This window comes from Cherax quadricarinatus, unplaced genomic scaffold, assembly GCF_038502225.1.
Source record: "Cherax quadricarinatus isolate ZL_2023a unplaced genomic scaffold, ASM3850222v1 Contig153, whole genome shotgun sequence".
NCBI lineage: Eukaryota > Metazoa > Arthropoda > Malacostraca > Decapoda > Parastacidae > Cherax > Cherax quadricarinatus.
Genome location: NW_027195179.1, coordinates 170001 through 195948, shown reverse-complemented (window position 1 = coordinate 195948; position 25948 = coordinate 170001).

Genomic DNA, 25948 nt, shown 5'->3' with positions numbered 1-25948 from the left:
CACAGTGTACAGGGTCCTGAACGATTCCTTATTAAGATGGCGGAATGCTGTTCTTAGGTTTGCTGGGCGCCCATATGCTGCAGCAGTTATTTGGTTGATGTACGCCTCAGGAGGTGTGCCTGGTGTTATACTCACCCCAAGATCTTTTTCTTTGAGTGAGGTTTGTAATCTCTGGCCCCCTAGACTGTACTCCGTCTGCGGTCTTCTTTGTCCTTCCGCAGTCTTCATAACATTGCACTTGGTGGGGTTGAACTCCAGGAGTCGATTGCTGGACCAGGCCTGCAGCCATTCCAGATCCCTTTGTAGTTCTGCCTGGTCCTCGTCCGATTGAATTCTTCTCATCAACTTCGCATCATCTGCAAACAGGGACACTTCGGAGTCTATTCCTTCCCTCATGTCGTTCACAAATACCAGAAACAGCACCGGTCCTAGGAATGACCCCTGTGGAAACCAACTCGTCGCAGGCGCCCACTCTGACACCTCGCCTCGTACCATGACTCGCTGCTGTCTTCCTGACAGGTATTCCTTGATCCATTGCAGTGCCTTCCCTGTTATCCCTGCCTGGTCCTCCAGTTTTTGCACTAATCTCTTGTGTGGAATTGTGTCAAACGCCTTCTTACAGTCCAAGAAAATGCAGTCTACCCACCCCTCTCTCTCTCTCTTGTCTTACTGCTGTCACCCTGTCATAGAACTCCAGTAGGTTTGTGACACAGGATTTCCCGTCCCTGAAACCGTATTGGCTGTTGCTGATAAGCTCATCTCTTTCTAGGTGTTCCACCACTCTTCTCCTGATAATCTTCTCCATAATTTTGCATACTATACATGTCAGTGACACTGGTTCATAGTTAGTGTTTCTTGTCTGTCTCCTTTTTTTTAAAAATTGAGACTACATTTGCTGTCTTCCATACCTCAGGTAATCTCCGTGTTTCGATAGATGTGTTGAATATTGTTGTTACGGGTATACATAGCACCTCTGCACTCTCTCTCAGGACCCATGGAGAGATGTTATTCGGCCCTATCGCCTTTGAGGTATCTAGCTCACTCAGAAGCCTCTTCACTTCTTCCTCGGTTGTGTGTACTGTGTCCAGCACTTGGTGGTGTGATCCACCTCTCCGTCTTTCTGGAGCCCCTTTTGTCTCCGTTGTGAACACTTCCTTGAATCTCATGTTGAGTTCCTCACATACTTCTCGGTCGTTTCTTCAGTTCTCTCCTCCTTCCTTCCTTAGCCTTATTACCTATTCCTTGACTGTTGTTTTCCTCCTGATGTGGCTGTACAACAGCTACGGGTCAGATTTGGCTTTCGCTGCTATATCTTTCTCATATTGTTGTTGGGCCTCCCTTCTTATCTGTGCATATTCATTTCTGGCTCTAAGACTGCTCTCCTTATTCTCCTGGGTCCTTTTCCTTCTATACTTCCATTCTCTAATACACTTGGTTTTGGCCTTCCTCCACCTTCGAGTGAATCATGGGCTCATCCTGGCTTTTTGATTATTCCTGTTACCCTTGGGTACAAACCTCTCCTCAGCTTCCTTGCATATTGTTGTTACATATTCCATCATCTCATTTACTGACTTCCCTGCAAGTTCTCTGTCCTACTGAACCCCGTTCAAGAAGTTCTTCATTCCTGTGTAGTTCCCTTTCTTGTAGTTTGGCTTTATTCGTCCGGCTCTTCCTGCTTCCCCCTCCACTTGTAACTCTACTGTGTATTCGAATCATAAAACCACATGATCGCTGGCCCCAAGGAGTCTTTCATATGTGATGTCCTCAAAATATGCACTGCTCAGGGTGAATACTAGGTCCAGTCTCGCTGGTTCATCCTCTTCTCTCTCTCTGGTAGTGTCCCTTACGTGTTGGTACACGAAGTTTTCCAGTACCACCTCCATCATCTTAGCCCTCCACTTTTCTTGGCCCCCATGTGGCTCCAAGTTCTCCCCATCGATTTCCTTGTGGTTGAAGTCACCCATGATCAGTAGCTTTGCCCTGCTCGCATGAGCCCTTCTGGTCATTTCTGCCAGTGCTTCAACCATTGCTCTATTACTCTCATCATACTCTTGCCTTGGCCTCCTGATGTTCTGTGGTGGGTTATACATCACTGCAATTACCGCCTTGGGACCTCCAGACTGAAGCGTTCCTACTATGTAATCCCTTGCTTCTCCACTGTGTGTGTGTGTGTGTGTGTGTGTGTGTGTGTGTGTGTGTGTGTGTGTGTGTGTGTGTGTGTGTGTGTGTGTGTGTACGAGCATCATTGTTAGTTTTCTTGAGCATTACATTTTCGTTGGTTGTTGTGTCTGTGGGTAAGCCTCCCTGCCTACCTCATCCTCTCACGTTTCCTCTCTCCTCTCCCACACTCAGCTCTCCTTCTCTTTCGCTCTTCCTCACCCAACTCTCGTATCAAGTTCTCAAACTTTCCAGCACTCTTCTACTCTCTCTCTTCTCGTCATTTTCCAGCTCCCGTTTCTCTTCCTTTTCCCTCCTTTTCCTCACTCACCCTTCCTTGTCAGTCTACATCTATACTTCCACCTACTTCCCACCTCTTGTCCACCTTCTCTCGTCTTTCTGGCTCCAAACTCTCGCTACTCCAACTCTCCCACTTTCATCAAACCTTCTCTTGCTGCTGCTGCGCCTCCTCCTCCTCCTCCTCCTCGTCAGGAATTCACGGGACACCATTCAGTCAAGGCTCAGCCTTGACTTTTCCTGTCACAATGTCAGATACTTATTTACATTTATGCACAAGGACACAAGCAGAAGGACACAAGTGCTTGCACTTAGTATGACCTAAGTGCATGCACGAGAGTCCCTTCATCTACAATGAATGCATCAACAAACTCTCCTTCTGCATGCGAGTTGAACTCTGCTGCTGAACTGTGAAACAAGCAGACAAGCGGATGTACAGGCACGTAATACACCTTTAGGATTGTTTTAGACGCTGTATCACTCAGGACTGAGCTTTACCAAGTCTTGGTGAAGATCAGTCATGAGAGAGACGCACAGTAAAAACTTCCCCTCCAAAACACATTTCATTAAGCGCCTCCGAAGGCGCATCTCTAAGTGGGTGGGAGAATTTTTTATATCTCCACCTCGAAGGTTTTCGTTTATAAGGTGAGAACATCTCGCCCGTGTACTGGAACTAAGGGAAAGTTCATGGAGCCATTGACATGTTCAGATGACCTTTCCTCATGGTTATAAACTCCAGTCCTGATTATCCTTTAGCTAAAGAAAGCCTCTTCGGCTCGGCTTCAAACTTTCACCACTGGTGTGTCCTACTTAGGAGTTCGGGGGATTGCTATTAGGAAGTGTAGGAACCAATTTGCCGATTTTATATTTACGATGGTATGGTATTATTTTTCAGTGAAATAACTTGAGTATGTCTCTACCGAACGGATTCAAACTTTAATTTCCGATGCATCTAATAAAAAAAATTGATTTTTTTTTGGTTTAGGCTGCGTAGGTACAAATTTACGATTTTACCATCATAATTAATAAACATATGATAGTTGGAGTCAGTGTGATAACTGGAGAATGCTTCGTCTGGTCGGCTTTAAACTTTTACCGTTCGTTTGTTTTTCTAAAAAAAAAAAAAAAAAAAAACTCTTTGCACTGATATTGTGTCGTGTGTATATATATATATATATATATATATATATATATATATATATATATATATATATATATATATATATATATATATATATATATATATATATATAGGTAGTAGGTTGGTAGACAGCAACCACCCAGGGAAGTACTACCGTCCTGCCAGATGACTGTGAAACAAAAACCTGTAACTGTTTTGCATGATGGTAGGATTGCTGGTTTCTTTTTCTGTCTCATAAACACGCTAGCTAACAGGGATATCTTGCTACTCCTACTTACACTTTGGTCACACTTCACAGACACGCACATGCATATATATATATATATATATATATATATATATATATATATATATATATATATATATATATATATATATATATATATATATACATCTAGGTTTTTCTCCTTTTTCTAAATAGCTCTTGTTCTTTTTTATTTCTTCTATTGTCCATGGGGAAGTGGAAAAGAATCTTTCCTCCGTAAGCCATGCGTGTCGTATGAGGCGACTAAAATGCCGGGAGCAATGGGCTAGTAACCCCTTCTCCTGTATACATTTACTAAAAAAGAGAAGAAGAAAAACTTTATAAAACTGGGATGCTTAAATGTGCGTGGATGTAGTGCGGATGACAAGAAACAGATGATTGCTGATGTTATAAATGAAAAGAAGTTGGATGTCCTGGCTCTAAGCGAAACAAAGCTGAAGGGGGTAGGAGAGTTTCAGTGGGGGGAAATAAATGGGATTAAATCTGGAGTATCTGAGAGAGTTAGAGCAAAGGAAGGGGTAGCAGTAATGTTAAATGATCAGTTATGGAAGGAGAAAAGAGAATATGAATGTGTAAATTCAAGAATTATGTGGATTAAAGTAAAGGTTGGATGCGAGAAGTGGGTCATAATAAGCGTGTATGCACCTGGAGAAGAGAGGAATGCAGAGGAGAGAGAGAGATTTTGGGAGATGTTAAGTGAATGTATAGGAGCCTTTGAACCAAGTGAGAGAGTAATTGTGGTAGGGGACCTGAATGCTAAAGTAGGAGAAACTTTTAGAGAGGGTGTGGTAGGTAAGTTTGGGGTGCCAGGTGTAAATGATAATGGGAGCCCTTTGATTGAACTTTGTATAGAAAGGGGTTTAGTTATAGGTAATACATATTTTAAGAAAAAAGAGGATAAATAAGTATACACGATATGATGTAGGGCGAAATGACAGTAGTTTGTTGGATTATGTATTGGTAGATAAAAGACTGTTGAGTAGACTTCAGGATGTACATGTTTATAGAGGGGCCACAGATTTATCAGATCACTTTCTAGTTGTAGCTACACTGAGAGTAAAAGGTAGATGGGATACAAGGAGAATAGAAGCATCAGGGAAGAGAGAGGTGAAGGTTTATAAACTAAAAGAGGAGGCAGTTAGGGTAAGATATAAACAGCTATTGGAGGATAGATGGGCTAATGAGAGCATAGGCAATGGGGTCGAAGAGGTATGGGGTAGGTTTAAAAATGTAGTGTTAGAGTGTTCAGCAGAAGTTTGTGGTTACAGGAAAGTGGGTGCAGGAGGGAAGAGGAGTGATTGGTGGAATGATGATGTAAAGAGAGTAGTAAGGGAGAAAAAGTTAGCATATGAGAAGTTTTTACAAAGTAGAAGTGATGCAAGGAGGGAAGAGTATATGGAGAAAAAGAGAGAGGTTAAGAGAGTGGTGAAGCAATGTGAAAAGAGAGCAAATGAGAGAGTGGGTGAGATGTTATCAACAAATTTTGTTGAAAATAAGAAAAAGTTTTGGAGTGAGATTAACAAGTTAAGAAAGCCTAGAGAACAAATGGATTTGTCAGTTAAAAATAGGAGAGGAGAGTTATTAAATGGAGAGTTAGAGGTATTGGGAAGATGGAGGGAATATTTTGAGGAATTGTTAAATGTTGATGAAGATAGGGAAGCTGTGATTTCGTGTATAGGGCAAGGAGGAATAACATCTTGTAGGAGTGAGGAAGAGCCAGTTGTGAGTGTGGGGGAAGTTCGTGAGGCAGTAGGTAAAATGAAAGGGGGTAAGGCAGCCGGGATTGATGGGATAAAGATAGAAATGTTAAAAGCAGGTGGGGATATAGTTTTGGAGTGGTTGGTGCAATTATTTAATAAATGTATGGAAGAGGGTAAGGTACCTAGGGATTGGCAGAGAACATGCATAGTTCCTTTGTATAAAGGCAAAGGGGATAAAAGAGAGTGCAAAAATTATAGGGGGATAAGTCTGTTGAGTGTACCTGGTAAAGTGTATGGTAGAGTTATAATTGAAAGAATTAAGAGTAAGACGGAGAATAGGATAGCAGATGAACAAGGAGGCTTTAGGAAAGGTAGGGGGTGTGTGGACCAGGTGTTTACAGTGAAACATATAAGTGAACAGTATTTAGATAAGGCTAGAGAGGTCTTTGTGGCATTTATGGATTTGGAAAAGGCGTATGACAGGGTGGATAGGGGGGCAATGTGGCAGATGTTGCAAGTGTATGGTGTAGGAGGTAGGTTACTGAAAGCAGTGAAGAGTTTTTACGAGGATAGTGAGGCTCAAGTTAGAGTATGTAGGAAAGAGGGAGATTATTTCCCAGTAAAAGTAGGCCTTAGACAAGGATGTGTGATGTCACCGTGGTTGTTTAATATATTTATAGATGGGGTTGTAAGAGAAGTAAATGCGAGAGGCGTGGAGTTAAAAGATAAAGAATCACACACAAAGTGGGAGTTGTCACAGCTGCTCTTTGCTGATGACACTGTGCTCTTGGGAGATTCTGAAGAGAAGCTGCAGAGATTGGTGGATGAATTTGGTAGGGTGTGCAAAAGAAGAAAATTAAAGGTGAATACAGGAAAGAGTAAGGTTATGAGGATAACAAAAAGATTAGGTGATGAAAGATTGAATATCAGATTGGAGGGAGAGAGTATGGAGGAGGTGAACGTATTCAGATATTTGGGAGTGGACGTGTCAGCGGATGGGTCTATGAAAGATGAGGTGAATCATAGAATTGATGAGGGAAAAAGAGTGAGTGGTGCACTTAGGAGTCTGTGGAGACAAAGAACTTTGTCCTTGGAGGCAAAGAGGGGAGTGTATGAGAGTATAGTTTTACCAACGCTCTTATATGGGTGTGAAGCGTGGGTGATGAATGTTGCAGCGAGGAGAAGGCTGGAGGCAGTGGAGATGTCATGTCTGAGGGCAATGTGTTGTGTGAATATAATGCAGAGAATTCGTAGTTTGGAAGTTAGGAGGAGGTGCGGGATTACCAAAACTGTTGTCCAGAGGGCTGAGGAAGGGTTGTTGAGGTGGTTCTTACATGTAGAGAGAATGGAGCGAAACAGAATGACTTCAAGAGTGTATCAGTCTGTAGTGGAAGGAAGGCGGGGTAGGGGTCGGCCTAGGAAGGGTTGGAGGGAGGGGGTAAAGGAGGTTTTGTGTGCGAGGGGCTTGGACTTCCAGCAGGCATGCGTGAGCGTGTTTGATAGGAGTGAATGGAGACAAATGGTTTTTAATACTTGACGTGCTGTTGGAGTGTGAGCAAAGTAACATTTATGAAGGGATTCAGGGAAACCGGCAGGCCGGACTTGAGTCCTATAGATGGGAAGTACAGTGCCTGCACTCTGAAGGAGGGGTGTTAATGTTGCAGTTTAAAAACTGTAGTGTAAAGCACCCTTCTGGCAAGACAGTGATGGAGTGAATGATGGTGAAAGTTTTTCTTTTTCGGGCCACCCTGCCTTGGTGGGAATCGGCCAGTGTGATAATAAATATATATATATATATATATATATATATATATATATATATATATATATATATATATATATATATATATATATATATATATATATATATTATATATATATATATATTTTTTTTTTAACAAGTCGGCCGTCTCCCACCGAGGCAGGGTGGCCCAAAAAAGAAAGAAAATCCCCAAAAAGAAAATACTTTCATCATCATTCAACACTTTCACCACACTCACACATTATCACTGCTTTTGCAGAGGTGCCCAGAATACAACAGTTTAGAAGCATATACGTATAAAGATACACAACATATCCCTCCAAACTGCCAATATCCCAAACCACTCCTTTAAAGTGCAGGCATTGTACTTCCCATTTCCAGGACTCAAGTCCGACTATATGAAAATAACCGGTTTCCCTGAATCCCTTCACTAAATATTACCCTGCTCACACTCCAACAGATCGTCAGGTTCCAAGTATCATTCGTCTCCATTCACTCCTATCTAACACGCTCATGCACGCTTGCTGGAAGTCCGAGCCCCTCGCCCACAAAACCTCCTTTACTCCCTCTTTCCAACCCTTTCGAGGACGACCCCTACCCCTCTTTCCTTCCCCTATAGATTTATATGCTTTCCATGTCATTCTACTTTGATCCATTCTCTCTAAATGACCAAACCACCTCAACAACCCCTCTTCTGCCCTCTGACTAATGCTTTCATTAACTCCACACCTTCTCCTAATTTCCACACTCCGAATTTTCTGCATAATATTTACACCACACATTGCCCTTAGACAGGACATCTCCACTGCCTCCAACCGTCTCCTCGCTGCTGCATTTACCACCCAAGCTTCACATCCATATAAGAGTGTTGGTACTACTATACTTTCATACATTCCCTTCTTTGCCTCCATAGATAACGTTTTTTGACTCCACATATACCTCAATGCACCACTCACCTTTTTTCCCTCATCAATTCTATGATTAACCTCATCCTTCATAAATCCATCCGCCGACACGTCAACTCCCAAGTATCTGAAAACATTCACTTCTTCCATACTCCTCCTCCCCAATTTGATATCCAATTTTTCTTTATTTAAATCATTTGATACCCTCATCACCTTACTCTTTTCTATGTTCACTTTCAACTTTCTACCTTTGCACACATTCTCAAACTCATCCACTAACCTTTGCAATTTTTCTTTAGAATCTCCCATAAGCACAGTATCATCAGCAAAAAGTAACTGTGTCAATTCCCATTTTGAATTTGATTCCCCATAATTTAATCCTACCCCTCTACCGAACACCCTAGCATTTACTTCTTTTACAACCCCATCTATAAATATATTAAACAACCATGGTGACATTACACATCCCTGTCTAAGACCTACTTTTACCGGGAAGTATTCTCCCTCTCTTCTACACCTTCCCTACCTTTATCTAAATACTGTTCACATATATGCTTCAATGTAAACACTTGATCTACACATCCCCTACCCACTCTGAAGCCTCCCTGCTCATCCGCAATCCTACATTCTGTCTTACCTCTAATTCTTTCAATTATAACCCTTCCGTATACTTTTCCTGGTATACTCAGTAAACTTATTCCTCTATAATTTTTACAATCTCTTTTGTCTCCTTTCCCTTTACATAAAGGGACTATACATGCTCTCCTCCAATCCCTAGATACCTTCCCCTCTTTCATACATTTATTAAACAAAAGTACCAACCACTCCAACACTATATCCTCCCCTGCTTTTAACATTTCTGTCATGATCCCATCAGTTCCAGCTGCTTTACCCCCTTTCATTCTACGTAATGCCTCACGTACCTCCACCACACTTACATTCTGCTCTTCTTCACTCCTAAAAGATGGTATACCTCCCTGGCCAGTGCATGAAATTACCGCCTCCCTTTCTTCCTCAACATTTAAAAGTTCCTCAAAATATTCTCGCCATCTACCTAATACCTCCCTCTCCCCATCTACTAACTCCCCTACTCTGTTTTTAACTGACAAATCCATACTTTCCCTAGGCTTTCTTAACTTGTTTAACTCCAAAATTTTTTCTTATTTTCATTAAAATTTCTTGACAGTGCCTCTCCCACTCTTTCATCTGCTCTCCTTTTGCACTCTCTCACCACTCTCTTCACCTTTCTTTTACTCTCCATATACTCTGCTCTTCTTATAACACTTCTGCTTTGTAAAAACCTCTCGTAAGCTACCTTTTTCTCTTTTATCACACCCTTTACTTCATCATTCCACCAATCACTCCTCTTTCCTCCTGCCCCCACCCTCCTATAACCACAAACTTCTGCCCCACATTCTAATACTGCATTTTTAAAACTATTCCAACCCTCTTCAACCCCCCCACTACTCAGCTTTGCACTAGCCCACCTTTCTGCCAATAGTCGCTTATATCTCGCCCGAACTTCCTCCTCCCTTAGTTTATACACTTTCACCTCCCTCTTACTTGTTGTTGCCACCTTCCTCTTTTCCCATCTACCTCTTACTCTAACTGTAGCTACAACTAAATAATGATCCGATATATCAGTTGCCCCTCTATAAACATGTACATCCTGGAGCCTACCCATCAACCTTTTATCCACCAATACATAATCTAACGAACTACTTTCATTACATGCTACATCATACCTTGTATATTTATTTATCCTCTTTTTCATAAAATATGTATTACTTATTACCAAATTTCTTTCTACACATAGCTCAATTAAAGGCTCCCCATTTACATTTACCCCTGGCATCCCAAATTTACCTACTACTCCCTCTATAACATTTTTACCCACTTTAGCATTGAAATCCCCAACCACCATTACTCTCACACTTGTTTCAAAACTCCCCACGCATTTACTCAACATTTCCCAGAATCTCTCTCTCTCTCCTCTACACTTCTCTCTTCTCCAGGTGCATACACGCTTACTATAACCCACTTTTCACATCCAATCTTTATTTTACTCCACATAATCCTTGAATTTATACATTTGTAGTCCCTCTTTTCCTGCCATAGCTTATCCTTCAACATTATTGCTACTCCTTCTTTAGCGCTAACTCTATTTGAAACCCCTGACCTAATCCCATTTATTCCTCTCCATTGAAACTCTCCCACCCCCTTCAGCTTTGTTTCACTTAAAGCCAGGACATCCAGTTTCTTCTCATTCATAACATCCACAATCATCTCTTTCTTATCATCTGCACAACATCCACGCACATTCAGACTTCCCACTTTGACAATTTTCTTCTTCTTATTCTTTTTAGTAATCTTTACAAGAAAAGGGGTTACTAGCCCATTGTTCCCGGCATTTTAGTTGACTTTTACAACACGCATGGCTTACGGAGGAAAGATTCTTATTCCACTTCCCCATGGATATAAAAGGAAAAGTAATAAGACCAAGAACTATTAAGATAAAATCAAAGAAATCTCAGATGAGTGTGTATAAATAAACGTGTACATGTGAAATATTGATTTTCGTGCGATGATTTGCAAATGTCTCGTCCGATCAACTTCAAACCTTCAACGCCAATAACTCAACAACGCAGAGTCTGAGCGGCAGTTTCAGACTTAAACTGCTGGTGTCTTGGTGCGCTTGAGATAGTGACTCTAAACTCTCAACATTGCTGCTTCTGAATACAATGTTCAAATTGGTTTTGGTGTGTGTAGGAGCAAGTTCGTGTCGTCTTTACTGAAGAAATTCGGAAATAAATTGTTATGCTATAATATGTGAGCGCCTTTTCAACACAGATATTACACTGCCTTGGAAACTTGTGCCTGGCTCTGTAATATTCCCTTTATATTTCTGTGTGCGCTGAGGCAGAGGCGACTGGTGGTATGTAACACGGGGACACCTTACTGGGATAACTCGGCGACTGGTGGTATGCAACACGGGGACACCTTACTGGGATAACTCGGCGACTGGTGGTATGCAATACGGGGACACCTTACTGGGATAACTCGGCGACTGGTGGTATGTAACACGGGGACACCTTACTGGGATAACTCGGCGACTGGTGGTATGCAACACGGGGACACCTTACTGGGATAACTCGGCGACTGGTGGTATGCAACACGGGGACACCTTACTGGGATAACTCGGCGACTGGTGGTATGCAACACGGGGACACCTTACTGGGATAACTCGGCGACTGGTGGTATGCAACACGGGGACACCTTACTGGGATAACTCGGCGACTGGTGGTATGTAACACTGGGACACCTTACTGGGATAACTCGGCGACTGGTGGTATGTAACACGGGGACACCTTACTGGGATAACTCGGCGACTGGTGGTATGTAACACGGGGACACGTTACTGGGATAACTCGGCGACTGGTGGTATGCAACACGGGGACACCTTACTGGGATAACTCGGCGACTCATAAATAACGGTGCAATTGTTAGGTGGTGCATTTTTCTAATAATCGTTCTAACAATGTTATTTGCACGTCTAACATTGTTGTTTACACGTCTAGCATTGTTATTTGCAGGTCTAACATTGTTGTTCGTACGTCTAACATTGCTGTTTGCACGTCTTACACGACTGCTGTTGTTTGCACGTTAGTGTTGTCGACTGGTTACAGCAACACCCCCATAAAACTTCCACCTCAAGACTCGTTCATGAGTAAGAAAACTCACTGAAGGATTCCTTCAGTTGGAAATAAAGGCAGAAGAGTACAAAGCCTCGTGAGAGAGGCGGAGTCCTGCCTAACAAGTATTGGAAGAACGATTAGAGCTGCCTTCAACACAAGTTTTATGACGGTAGGTCTCCTGGGAGAGAGAGAGCTTGCAGAAGAGATGCCAGGGAATCCTCGCCGGAACCAGAGAAATTACACACGTACATCATGTTTTTCAGCTCGGTAAATCCCGTTATCCGCTTACATACATTGCTGGAGACGGGAGATAGAAGAGAGAGAGAGAGAGAGAGAGAGAGACAGAGAGAGAGAGAGAGAGAGAGACAGACAGACAGACAGACAGACAGCTTAACCTCATCTAACGTAACAAAACCTAACTTGAAATAAAAATACTACTTAAAAGTTCAGAAGAGCATTAAAAACTTAATGACGACAAAATGCGTTTAAGTAACGTAAATAAACGCAGACCTACGTCTGGCTTAGCAAGATACCCACTACTTAAAACACACAATGCAACGTCTTGCAAACCCGAACAAACAAACGCGAGCAAAGAAAAAAACGCGACCAAACACACGTTTATAACCCAAACAACGCTTGAAATTATCTGATAGCAAGTTATCTCCTCTAACACACAGCATTTTTTTGTTTGGAGGATTTTCTTGGATCATCTTCACAAGACGCGGACATTCCCATCGTAAATCTGGCCAGCAATATACTTGCTATATCGGCGATGTGTATATATATATATATCGGAGCTCGGCGAGCTCTCCTGGACACAAAATGCTTCAGAGCAACTTGTGGGAGGTAGTGTGGCTCTTTCCAGGCTGACTCTACTGACTGGCACTTTTGTGGCGCTTATGAGTTGTCTCTGTCACTGTTCCTACACCATCAGTAAACTCTCTCACCATCATGGTAACTTTCCCCACAGTCCCAACAAACTTTCCCACGGTACCAGTGAACTTTCTCACGGAACCAGTGAACTTTCCCACAGCAACAGTGAGCTTTCCAATTGCACCAATGAACTTTCTCATGGTACCAGTGAACTTTCCCACGGTACCAGTGAACTTTCTCATAGTACCGTTGAACTTTCCCAAGATACCAGTGAACTTTCTCGCGGTTCTAGTAAACTTTTCCACGGTACCAGTGAACCTTCCCACGGTACCAGTGAACTTTCTCACGGTATAAGTGAACTATCTCACAGTACCAGTGAACTTTCTCACGGTATAAGTGAACTATCTCACAGTACCAGTGAACTTTCTCACGGTACCAGTGAGAAAGTTCACTGGTACTGTGAGTGTGTGGGAATATATAAGAGTATGTGGGAAGATGTAGGAATGTGTGGGAAGATGTGAGAGTGTGTGGGAAAATGTGAGAGTGTGTGTGGGAAGATGTGAGAGTGTGTGGGAAGATGTAAGAGTGTGAGGAAAGATGTAGGAATGTGTGGGAAGATGTGAAAGTGTGTGGAAAGATGTAGGAATGTGTGGGAAGATGTGAGAGTGTGTGGGAAGATGTGAGACTGTGTGGAAAGTTGTAGGAATGTGTGGGAAGATGTGAGAGTGTGTGGGAAGATGTAAGAGTGTGTGAGAAGATGTGAGAATGTGTGGGAAGATGTGAGAGTGTGTGGGAAGATGTAAGAGTGTGTGAGAAGATATGAAAATGTGTGGGAAGATGTGAGAGTGTGTGGGAAGATGTAAGAGTGTGTGAGAAGATGTGAGAATGTGTGGGAAGATGTGAGAGTGTGTGGGAAGATGTGAGAGTGTGTGAGAAGATGTGAGAGTGTGTGAGATGTGAGAGTGAGTGGGAAGATGTAAGAGTGTGTGAGAAGATGTGAGAATGTGTGGGAAGATGTGAGAGTGTGTGCGAAGATGTGAGAGTGTGTGAGATGTGAGAGTGTGTGAGATGTGAGAGTGTGTGAGATGTGAGAGTGTGTGGGAAGATGTGAGAGTGTGTGAGAAGATGTAAAAGTGTGTGGGAAGATGTAAGAGTGTGTGGAAAGATGTGAGAGTGTGTGGGAGGACATGAGAGGTGGGGTGTGCTCACAGGTCGATAGCGTCGAGTGAACCATGAGTGGCACTGTGCCTGCTTAAGGTGTCAGGAACACTGATGGAAGGTGTAAGTAACACTGATGGAAAGTGTCAGCAACACTGGTGGAAGGTGTCAGTAACACTGATGGAAGGTGTCAGGAACACTGGTGGAAAGTGTCAGTAACACTGATGGAAGGTGTCAGTAACACTAATGGAAGGTGTCAGCAACAGTTATGGAAGGTGTCAGGAACACTGGTGGAAAGTGTCAGTAACAGTGATGGAAGGTAACAGTAACAGTGATGGAAGGTAACAGTAACAGTGATGGAAGGTAACAGTAACAGTGATGGAAGGTAACAGTAACAGTGATGGAAGGTAACAGTAACAGTGATGGAAGGTAACAGTAACAGTGATGGAAGGTAACAGTAACACTGATGGAAACTGTTAGTAACACTGATGGAAGCTGTCAGTAACACTGATGGAAGGTGTCAGTAACACTGATGGAAACTGTTAGTAACACTGATGGAAGCTGTCAGTAACACTGATGGAAGGTGTCAGTAACACTGATGGAAGGTGTCAGGAACACTGGTGGAAGGTGTCAGTAACACTGATGGAAGGTGTCAGTAACACTGGTGGAAGATGTCAGTAATACTGGTGGAAGATGTCAGTAACACTGATAGAAGGTGTAAGTAACTGTGATGAAAGGTGTAATACTGATGAAAGTTTTCAATAACACTGATGGAAGGTGTCAGTAACACTGATGGAAGGTGTCAGTAGCACTGGTGGAAGGTGTCAGTAACACTGGTGGAAGATGTCAGTAACACTGGTGGAAGATGTCAGTAACATTGATGGAAGGTGTAAGTAACTGTGATGAAAGGTGTAACACTGATGAAAGTTTTCAATAACACTGGTGGAAGGTGTCAGTAGCACTGGTGGAAAGTGTCAGTAACACTGGTGGAAAGTGTCAGTAACACTGATGGAAGGTGTCAGTAACACTGGTGGAAGGTGTCAGTAACACTGGTGGAAGGTGTCAGTAACACTGGTGGAAGGTGTCAGTAACACTGGTGGAAGGTGTCAGTAACACTGGTGGAAAGTATCAGTAACACTGGTGGAAAGTGTCAGTAACACTGGTGGAAGGAAAGGTGTCAGGAAGGTTGATTCTGAGATGTTATTCCTTCACTGAACCTTCCCTGAGTGGAATGGAACGATCAATTACGTCCTCCCTCTGGTTTACCCCAAATCATCAACTCTTAACCAATAGAAATTCTCCTCTTTTTTTTCCACAGTACCTTCTATTGGACTGACGAAGCCACAGTGTGGCGAAACGTTTCCTCAATAAATATTTCCAAATGTTGTACATGAGTCTCATTCTTCAATCGAAATTCTTGATAAGCTTTACATGAACCTATTTACATACACCAAACACTCTCAATATCTTAAATAAGTGACCGCAATTTCCTCGGTCTAAATGAATAGGCTTTATAAATTTCTTTCAGTGCTCTTACAAAAAGAGATTAGAGACAGCGTAACTCCTTGTTGTGAAGTTACTACACTTTGGTACGAAGTTAGAAGAGCAGCCAAGTAATGTCACACTCAGCTGTAGTAAGGAATGTGACAATTAACACAAGTGAGCGTAGAAAAAGTTTTCCGAGTGATGGCGAGTAGAAATGTTCAGTGAGACGAGGTTAGTGCCTCCCAGTTGTGGTGGCAGCAGCAGCTGCTGTGCCAACAGCTGCTGGGTTAACGGCTGTGGTGAAAACTGCTGACGTTATTAGCTTCCGTTGCTACCATTAATGACGTTATTATTCTTTCGTTGCTACCACTGCTGACGTTATCTTCTGTTATTATCACTGCTGAGTTTAGTTTCCGTTGCTGCCATTGCCGATATTGCTATCTCTGCTGACGTTATTATCTTCTGTTGTTACCAGTGTTGGCGTCATTTTCTAATGCTACCACTGCTGACACTATTATTTCTCGCTGTTACCACTGCTGACGTTATTTTCTCTTGCTGCCACTGCTGACGTCATTATCTTCCGTTGCTACTACTGCTGACGTTGCTGCTTTGTTGTTACACTTACTGAGGCTACTTTAACATTTATTGCTCTACTCTCTGTGCTCTCTCTCTCTCTCTCTCTCTCTCTCTCTCTCTCTCTCTCTCTCTCTCTCTCTCTCTCTCTCTCTCTCTCTCTCGTCCGGAACAAATTTTTTGAGTATGGGTAGGGTGACGCTGTGGTCGGAGACGTGGAAGATGATTTCCCATATAGACACGTGAAATGTAATGCGTTTTGGCTATAACAATCTGAATCATGAATACAAAGTGTTTGACGACAAGCTAACCGAAACTATACAAGAAAATGACCTTCTGGCAGTAAAACTAGCAACATGCCAGGTTTCATAGCTTGCAGCTTCAAATACACAACACCAGAAATCATGGTGACTCTGTACCGCCCTGTATAGATCGCACCTTGAATATGCTGTTCAGATTTTCTTTTATTTCCAAGATGAAAATAGACTGAAGATGGTACAGAGAAGAGCTACCAAACACTCACAAACAACCAGTGTGAAGGAGGACTAAAAACATTAACTATGCTCTCTTCTAGGATACAGAGACTGAGACGAAATCTCATTCAGACTCTAGGATAATGAATACTCTTGGTGTATTCAAACACGAAGAACTATCTACAGTGCAAGACTAGTCAACAACTGACAGCAGTAAGATGAAACTCAGAAGCAGATGCAAATCGAAAGTGTGTAAGAATTACAAGAGAGCAGAGCAAACTGCCCACTGACTTTGTAAGCGCCAGGACAATGTAGACATTGAAGAACCAAATGGACAGTCACTTTGTAAACATTGGCTTCAACTAGACACTGTGCTGGACAAACTGAAATTAGCGGATTTCTGATGTTTATTCAACAACTACATCAGGACGAAAACAATGCGCTAGCAACAGCAGTGGTAGAAGTAGAGGTAGAAGTGCTATTTAGGGAAGCCACAGCTGTGGTTTACATTTGCCTGCATCACAGTAGCCAAAAGTAGAACTAGTGAGAGCCAGCAGTAGAACCATAGGTCCACACAGCTTTGTGAGTGACAGTGGAGTAACAGTAGTTATGGTGTAACAACAGTGGGTGGAGGCACTTGTAGCCATGTCTTTCATCCACTTCCATCTCTTCTGTAAATTCAATGCCACTTCCTTTCTAATATGGGATGGTATATGTTTACCTCTGTTCCACGCTGGCAGTAACAGGAGGGTGTGGAGGGGAGAGAGAACCTTCTGCTTTACATAATATATGATAGTCTTTCATTTAGAGTAGGTAGAAATAAATATCCTCAGTCTGAACTTTAAAATCTCTCTCTCCTCTCTCTCTCTCTCTCTCTCTCTCTCTCTCTCTCTCTCTCTCTCTCTCTCTCTCTCTCTCTCTCTCTCTCTCTCTCTCCTCTCTTTTTTTTTTTTTTTTTACACAGGGTTTGACAAGGTTAAGGATCCCTAGCTTTATTGACAGCTATTTACAGGTTAAGGATTCCTAACTTTATTGGCAAGCTAAGAGCTGTTACCTACATCAGCTCATTTGAAAGCATTTTTATTATGAGACATACAAGTAGGAAACAGGATGAAGTTGGAGCCATCTGTGGGCCAGCATTTTCATTTGATCAACTGACTTTATCTCGTTGACATCATTATGCTGTACGAATGTGTTCCATACTCGAGTCATCCTGGGTATGTATGATCTCAGATGGAGTGATGTTCTGGAGAAGGGTACAGCCAGAGTGAAGTTGCTGCTTTCTGCCCGTCTTGTGGCATAAAAGCTTGTTTCACGCTGTCCTCGAAGTGGATCCAAGTGTGGTATTTTGACAATATTGGCCTTGTACATAACAGTAAGGCCACCCACATCCCTCCTATGTTGAAGGCTCTGCTGAAATGACAGATCTATCCAGGATGGGTCCAGGCGAGAGATGAGACGTCTTGCTCTGTTCTCTACTCTGTCAAGCAGTCGCAGATGAGGGGGGCAGGCAAACCAAGAAAGTGGAGCATACTCAAGGTGCGAGCGTACTTGCAGCCTCGTACAGGATCTTGCAACCCCTACTGTCAAGCAGATGGGAGATACGGCGAAGTGCTGTAAGCTTCCTGGCTGCCTTGTTTGCAAGATTTACAACATGGTTCTTCATGGTTAGTTTGGAGTCAAATTTCACCCCAAGGATATCAACTTCTTCTCCAGGTGCCAACATCCTCCCATTCATCCTTACTACTGCACCAGCATTACCATCATGGTGCCTAGAGACGATCATCATTTGCGTTTTCTCAGGTGCAAATGTTACTTGCCATCTATTTCCCCAAGCTGATATAGCTCTCAGCTGGTGATTGATGTAGCTTAGAGCAGCTGGCATTTCTTCTCTTGGATAAGTGAATGTCAGTGTACAGTCGTCTGCATATGCATGTGATTCTGGGATGAGATGAAGAAGGTCGTTGAAGTAGACATTCCATAACAATGGACCCAGCACGCTTCCTTGTGGAACACTTGCCCCAATAGGATGTCTTGCTGATTCCGTTCCATTGAGAACTACACTTAGAGATCTACCATGAAGGTAGTCACTGAGGAGACATAGCGTAGAGCCTGCAATTCCCAGTGCTTGAAGTTTTGCTAAGAGGCCCTGGTGCCACACCCTTCGAAAGCGCCAGCAATGTCCAGTGCTGCCACACAGCTGACTTTGGATTCATCCAGTGACTGGTGCCACTTAGTGGAGAGGTTTAACAACAGATCAGCAGCAGAGTAACCTTTCCTGAAGCCATATTGACGATCACAAAGTAGTGAGTGGTAGTCAAAAAACTCTGTCATTTGTCTTGAGATTATTGTCTCAAGGATCTTACCAGTGATTGACAGGAGTGACACTGGTCTGTAGTTGCTGATTTCTGCTCTGCTCTTCTTTTTGTGAACAGGGACTACATTCGCCTCTTTCCATAGAGAGGGCCATTTACACTGTACTAGGCAGTGCTGAAAGATGCGAGTTAGAGGTGCTGCTAGCTGGTCTGCACATCTTCTCAACAATCTTGGGCTCAACTTGTCTGGGCTCACAGCCTTTTCTTGGTCAAGCGATTTAAGTAGGAAATGCACCTCCTCCTGCCTTATTGTCCCCACTGACAGTTTTGACACAGTTGTTGCAGCTAACCAAGGAGGGTCCCTTGCTGGATCAGGAACTTGCATTTTGGTAGCAAAGTGTCCAGCAAAGAGGTCCGCCTTCTCTTGACTACTAGTAGAGGTGGTCCCATCCTGTCGATTTAGAGGTGGAATAAGTTCATCAGGCAGATAACCTTGTCTGTCCTTGACCAGGGACCACCAGGTTTTGGAGCCTACCCTACCTGATGCTAACTTTCTTTTAGTGTCCACCTCCCATTTAGCAATGGCCCACTTTTGAACATCACGTATATGCCTACAGGCTTGCATGTGCAAGTTCCTGTTATAGGTGGTAGGATGTCTGTTATACCTTCGCCATGCTTTGTACTTAGCAGTAGCAGCCTCTCTACAACGAAAGCCAAACCAAGGCTGATCTGTAGGCTTCGTCACATATTGCCGGTGAGGAATGTGTTCTTGTTGTAGATTAAGGATGTGTCCAGTGAAGGCTTTCACTTGGTTGTCAACATCCTCTCTCTCTCTCTCTCTCTCTCTCTCTCCGTTATTTACACAATGGTTTTACGAAGTTAGGCTGTGAGTTCCTACCTTTATTTACAATCTAATAGCTGTTACCTACCTCAGCTCATTTTAAAATCTTTTTATTGTTATGAGACAAACAAACAGAGAATATGATGAAGTTGGAGCCATCTGTGGGCCAGTGTTTTCATTTGGTCAACTGGTTTCATTTTATTGATGTCATTATGCTGTATGAACATGTTGCAGACTCGAATCATTCTAGGAGTGAATGATCTCAGATGAAGTGATGTTCCTGAGAAGGGTACAACCAGAGTGTAATTGCTGTTTGCTGCCCGTCTTGGTGTGTAGAAGCTCACTTCTTGCTGACCACGAAGTGGAGCCAAGTGAGTGATACCTGCACTCAATTTACACACTGAAGTCCAGAGTTCGACCCCCTGCATGACTGGAAACATTAGGACGTGTTTCCTTAAGACACCTATCGGTAAAATAGGTACCTGGGTGTTAGTCGACTGGTGTGGGTCGCATCCTGGGGACAAAATTGACCTGATTTGCCCAAAGTGCTCTGCATAACAAGAAGCTTTCTATACAGTAATATGTCATTGATATCAGCTAGGACTGTATACCTTATACATGTAGAAATTAAAGATTATTATTATTATTATTATTATTATTATTATTATTATTATTATTATAACACTGGGCTTTTTATTGAGACAACGTTTCGCTCTCCAGGAGCTTCGTCAAGCCTTTTACATAACAGTAAGGTCACTCACATTCGTAGGTGAGACTATCTCTCTCTTTCTTCTCTCTCTCTCTCTCTCTCTCTCTCTCTCTCTCTCTCTCTCTCTCTCTCTCTCTCTCTCTCTCTCTATCTATCTATCTATCTCTCTCTCTCTTTCACTCTCACTCTCTCTCACTTCCCATCAGCAGCTGCTCCCAGTGTTACCACCACCGCCTCGCCTCCCACCCAAACATACTTTGTATATAAATAGCCAGAGAATTATGAATATTTACTGCCACCCTTCGTGTGTACGTAAATTGGCAACACTCTCCGTGCTGGTGGCCCCTCCAAGCGGCACGTAAACAATTAACAATTTTAACCTCCGATTTGCAATCACCAATTTATAAATGCCTATTTTTCTATTAACAATTTACAATTATCTTGTTTCAGTCCCATTTTATGCGTATATTTCGCACAGTAAATGTGTGAAAATTGGGGAAAACTGGCGAGTGAATCGTTGAAAATTTGGTAATAAAAAAGAGAGTAAATTGTCTGTAAATGCCCTCGGCATTTACAGGTATTTACAGGTAATCCCTGAGATATTCAATTAATGCAGGAAATTCCCGAAAAAATGTGTAGAGCTGTATCATGTAGAGCTTTATCATGTAGAGCTGTATCATGTAGAGCTGTATCATGTAGAGCTGTATCATGTAGAGCTGTATCATGTAGAGCTGTATCATGTAGAGCTGTATCATGTAGAGCTTTATCATGTAGAGCTGTATCATGTAGAGCTGTATCATGTAGAGCTGTATCATGTAGAGCTGTATCATGTAGAGCTTTATCGTGTAATGATTTGTGAAGAGCGTTACCGCGTAGAGCTTTATCTCGTAGAGCTTTATTGTGAAGAGCTTTATCATGCAGAGCTTTACCATGTAGAGCTTTATCACGCAGAGCTTTACCAGGTAGAGCTTTATCACGCAGAGCTTTACCATGTAGAGCTTTATCACGCAGAGCTTTACCATGTAGAGCTTTATCACGCAGAGCTTTACCATGTAGAGCTTTATCACGCAGAGCTTTACCATGTAGAGCTTTATCACGTAGAGCTTTACCATGTAGAGCTTTATCACGTAGAGCTTTATTGTACAGAGCTTTATCGTGTAGTTTAATCGTGAAGAAAAACATTTTGAGAGACGCGTGGGAAAAAAATTTTGATGCCTGGTTAAGGGCTCCAGATCCAAGGAAATGAAGCTATCACTCCCCCCATTTCCCTTCCATGAACTGAGACTGTCTACCATTCCCCAGGCGTTGTATGACCCCTACGGATTTAGCGCTTCACCAAGAATATTATAATAATAACGTTAATAACAACAGCAACAGAGACGATAATAATAATAATAATAATAATAATAATAATAATAATAATAATAATAATAATAATAATATTAATAATAATAATAATAATAATAATAATAATAATAATAATAATAATAATAATAATAATAATAATAATAATAATAATAATAATAATTCAGAACCAGCTCACTGAGAGATAACTCACTCAGGGATAACTCAGGGATAACTAACTCAGAGATAACTCACTCAGGGATAACTCAGGGATAACTAACTCAGAGATAACTCACTCAGGGATAACTCAGGGATAACTAACTCAGAGATAACTCACTCAGGGATAACTCAGGGATAACTAACTCAGAGATAACTCACTCAGGGATAACTCAGGGATAACTAACTCAGAGATAACTCACTCAGGGATAACTCAGGGATAACTAACTCAGAGATAACTCACTCAGGGATAAAGTCATTCAGAGATAACTCACTCAGGGATAACTCAGAGATAACTCACTCAGAGATAACTCACTCAGGGATAACTCAGGGATAACTAACTCAGAGATAACTCACTCAGGGATAACTCAGGGATAACTAACTCAGAGATAACTCACTCAGGGGATAACTCAGGATAACTAAATCAGAGATAACTCACTCAGGGATAACTCAGGGATAACTAACTCAGAGATAACTCACTCAGGGATAACTCAGGGATAACTAACTCAGAGATAACTCACTCAGGGATAACTCAGGGATAACTAACTCAGATATAACTCACTCAGGGATAAAGTCATTCAGAGATAACTCACTCAGGGATAACTCAGAGATAACTCACTCAGAGATAACTCACTCAGGGATAACTCAGGGATAACTAACTCAGAGATAACTCACTCAGGGATAACTCACTCAGGGATAACTCACTCGAAGATAATTCACTCAGGGATAACTCAGGGATAACTAACTCAGAGATAACTCACTCAGGGATAACTCAGGGATAACTAACTCAGAGATAACTCACTCAGGGATAACTCAGGGATAACTAACTCAGAGATAACTCACTCAGGGATAACTCAGGGATAACTAACTCAGAGATAACTCACTCAGGGATAAAGTCATTCAGAGATAACTCACTCAGGGATAACTCAGAGATAACTCACTCAGAGATAACTCACTCAGGGATAACTCAGGGATAACTAACTCAGAGATAACTCACTCAGGGATAACTCAGGGATAACTAACTCAGAGATAACTCACTCAGGGATAACTCAGGGATAACTAACTCAGAGATAACTCACTCAGGGATAACTCAGGGATAACTAACTCAGAGATAACTCACTCAGGGATAACTCAGGGATAACTAACTCAGAGATAACTCACTCAGGGATAACTCAGGGATAACTAACTCAGAGATAACTCACTCAGGGATAACTCAGGGATAACTCACTCAAAGAAAACTCACTTAGGGATAACTCAGAGATAACTCACTCAGGGATAACTCACTCGAAGATAATTCACTCAGGGATAACTCAGAGATAACTCCCTCAGTGATAACTCACTCAGAGATAACTCACTCAGGGATAACTCAGGGATAACTCACTCAGGGATAAGTCACTCAAAGATAACTCACTCAGGGATAACTCAGAGATAACTCGCTCAGGGATAACTCACTCAGGGATCAGTCACTCAGAGATAACTCACTCAGAGATTACTCACTCAGAGATTACTCACTCAGAGATAACTCACTCAGAGATAACTCACTCAGGGATAACTCATTCAGGGATAACTCGGAAATAATTCATTCAATGATAACTCACTCAGGGGTAACTCACTCAAAGGTAACTCACTCAGAGATGGCACCTCAAATACTTCACTGTTATTCTCCTTTATCTTCCCTTCCTCCTGCCTCAACTTCATCACGTGCTGCTTCGTGGTCATCTTTTTACTTATGTGACCGAGGAATAAGTCAGCCTCAGCGTCGGTCCTTCATATGTCTTTCTTTTCAGTCTTATTTTCTAGTTCCCTTCTCAATCTTGCAAATTTCTGTCTATCTGTCTGTCTGTCTGTCTGTCTGTCTGTCTGTCTGTCTGTCTCTCTGTCTTTGTCTCTCTGTCTTTGTTTGTCTGTCTGTCTGTCTGTCTGTCTGTCTGTCTCTCTCTCTCTCTCTCTCTCTCTCTCTCTCTCTCTCTCTCTCTCTCTCTCTCTCTCTCTCTCTCTCTCTCTCTCTCTCTCTCTCTCTCTCTCTCCCTTGTTTGTTTCTCCGTTCTCCGCAGTTTGATTTGCTCTATATTTTCTTTTTCCTTCATCCCTCCTGCTGCTCACCTTGGCTGAGGGACTGACCACCTCAAACTACTAATTCAAGTTTGATGGACTGATCACATCATCTTTACTTCTATACTACTGTCTCACTTACTCAGAGGCATCGTAAGGGGATGGGGGGGGGGGGGGGGGGCCGCCCCGGGTGACACCATTTAAGGGGTTACACCATAGAACCTCTAAAGAAGGTGACACTAATGACCAAAACTATGCTGCAGCAACATAAGAGAAAAATTATTCGTTTCTATATAGCATATTATAGGATTACAAGTACAAACAGGCCTGTTTAGGGAAAATCATTGATTTTGATGATGTGATAGACGATGTTGCAGGATTGAAGGCAAGGAAATGAAATATCAGATTCTTTGAGATGTTACCTGTACTCAAGGTTAAATCGGAACTAGTGTTTTTCTGTATTTTTTAACTTTTTTTTTTCATTGTTGAGGATGAAGAAATGTAGGATTTGTTGGTGTACTCAGAGTGGTATTTGAGTTTATGTTTCCTCAATATTACTACGATTATTTATTTTGTCATTAATAAAGTTTGGTTTATGGCCTTTAAACGTTCTCATTGTTAAACATTAGTTACTGGTCATGCAGCAGTGATGTAACTGGTCATGCAGCAGTGATGTAACTGGTCATGCAGCAGTGATGTAACTGGTCATGCAGCAGTGATGTAACTGGTCATGCAGCAGTGATGTAACTGGTCATGCAGCAGTGATGTAACTGGTCATGCAGCAGTGATGTAACTGGTCATGCAGCAGTGATGTAACTGGTCATGCAGCAGTGATGTAACTGGTCATGCAGCAGTGATGTAACTGGTCATGCAGCAGTGATGTAACTGGTCATGCAGCAGTGATGTAACTGGTCATGCAGCAGTGATGTAACTGGTCATGCAGCAGTGATGTAACTGGTCATGCAGCAGTGATGTAACTGGTCATGCAGCAGTGATGTAACTGGTCATGCAGCAGTGATGTAACTGGTCATGCAGCAGTGATGTAACTGGTCATGCAGCAGTGATGTAACTGGTCATGCAGCAGTGATGTAACTGGTCATGCAGCAGTGATATAACTGGTCATGCAGCAGTGATGTAACTGGTCATGCAGCAGTGATGTAACTGGTCATGCAGCAGTGATGTAACTGGTCATGCAGCAGTGATGTAACTGGTCATGCAGCAGTGATGTAACTGGTCATGCAGCAGTGATGTAACTGGTCATGCAGCAGTGATGTAACTGGTCATGCAGCAGTGATGTAACTGGTCATGAAGCAGTGATGTAACTGGTCATGAAGCAGTGATGTAACTGGTCATGCAGCAGTGATGTAACTGGTCATGCAGCAGTGATGTAACTGGTCATGCAGCAGTGATGTAACTGGTCATGCAGCAGTGATGTAACTGGTCATGAAGCAGTGATGTAACTGGAGTTTACTCCCCCCATCTCTCCGCCCTTGGATTTCATGGGGGTGACACCAAAGATGCCGCCCCGGGTGACAGCTCTAGCGACGCCTCTGCACTTACTGACTATTCTTTCTCATTTCACTTCACTCAGGAAATATTTCATACTGTTGTAGTCACCCGTTCTCAAGTTCCGTTTTCTGTTACTCATTTCCACCCTTTCTTTCTCTATTCTCACCCTCCACTTCAGGAAGGTTCCTTGACGATGGTAAGGGGCTCTTGTTCTAGGGAATTGGATCTGTGCTCCGGTTCCCTGAATTGAGCCCGAATTCCTTTCATCCGCCACCCGCATGCACTGTGTAATCCTACGGGTTTAACGTTCCTGTGTTGCATATTCATCTCTTGTGAAAAGCAGATCAAGTCTCGCTGGCTCATCACCTCCTCTCACTCTTGATGTTTCCTTTGCGTGTTGGCTCAGGAAATTCAGTACTCCTTCCATAACATAATAATAATAATAATAATAATAATAATAATAATAATAATAATAATA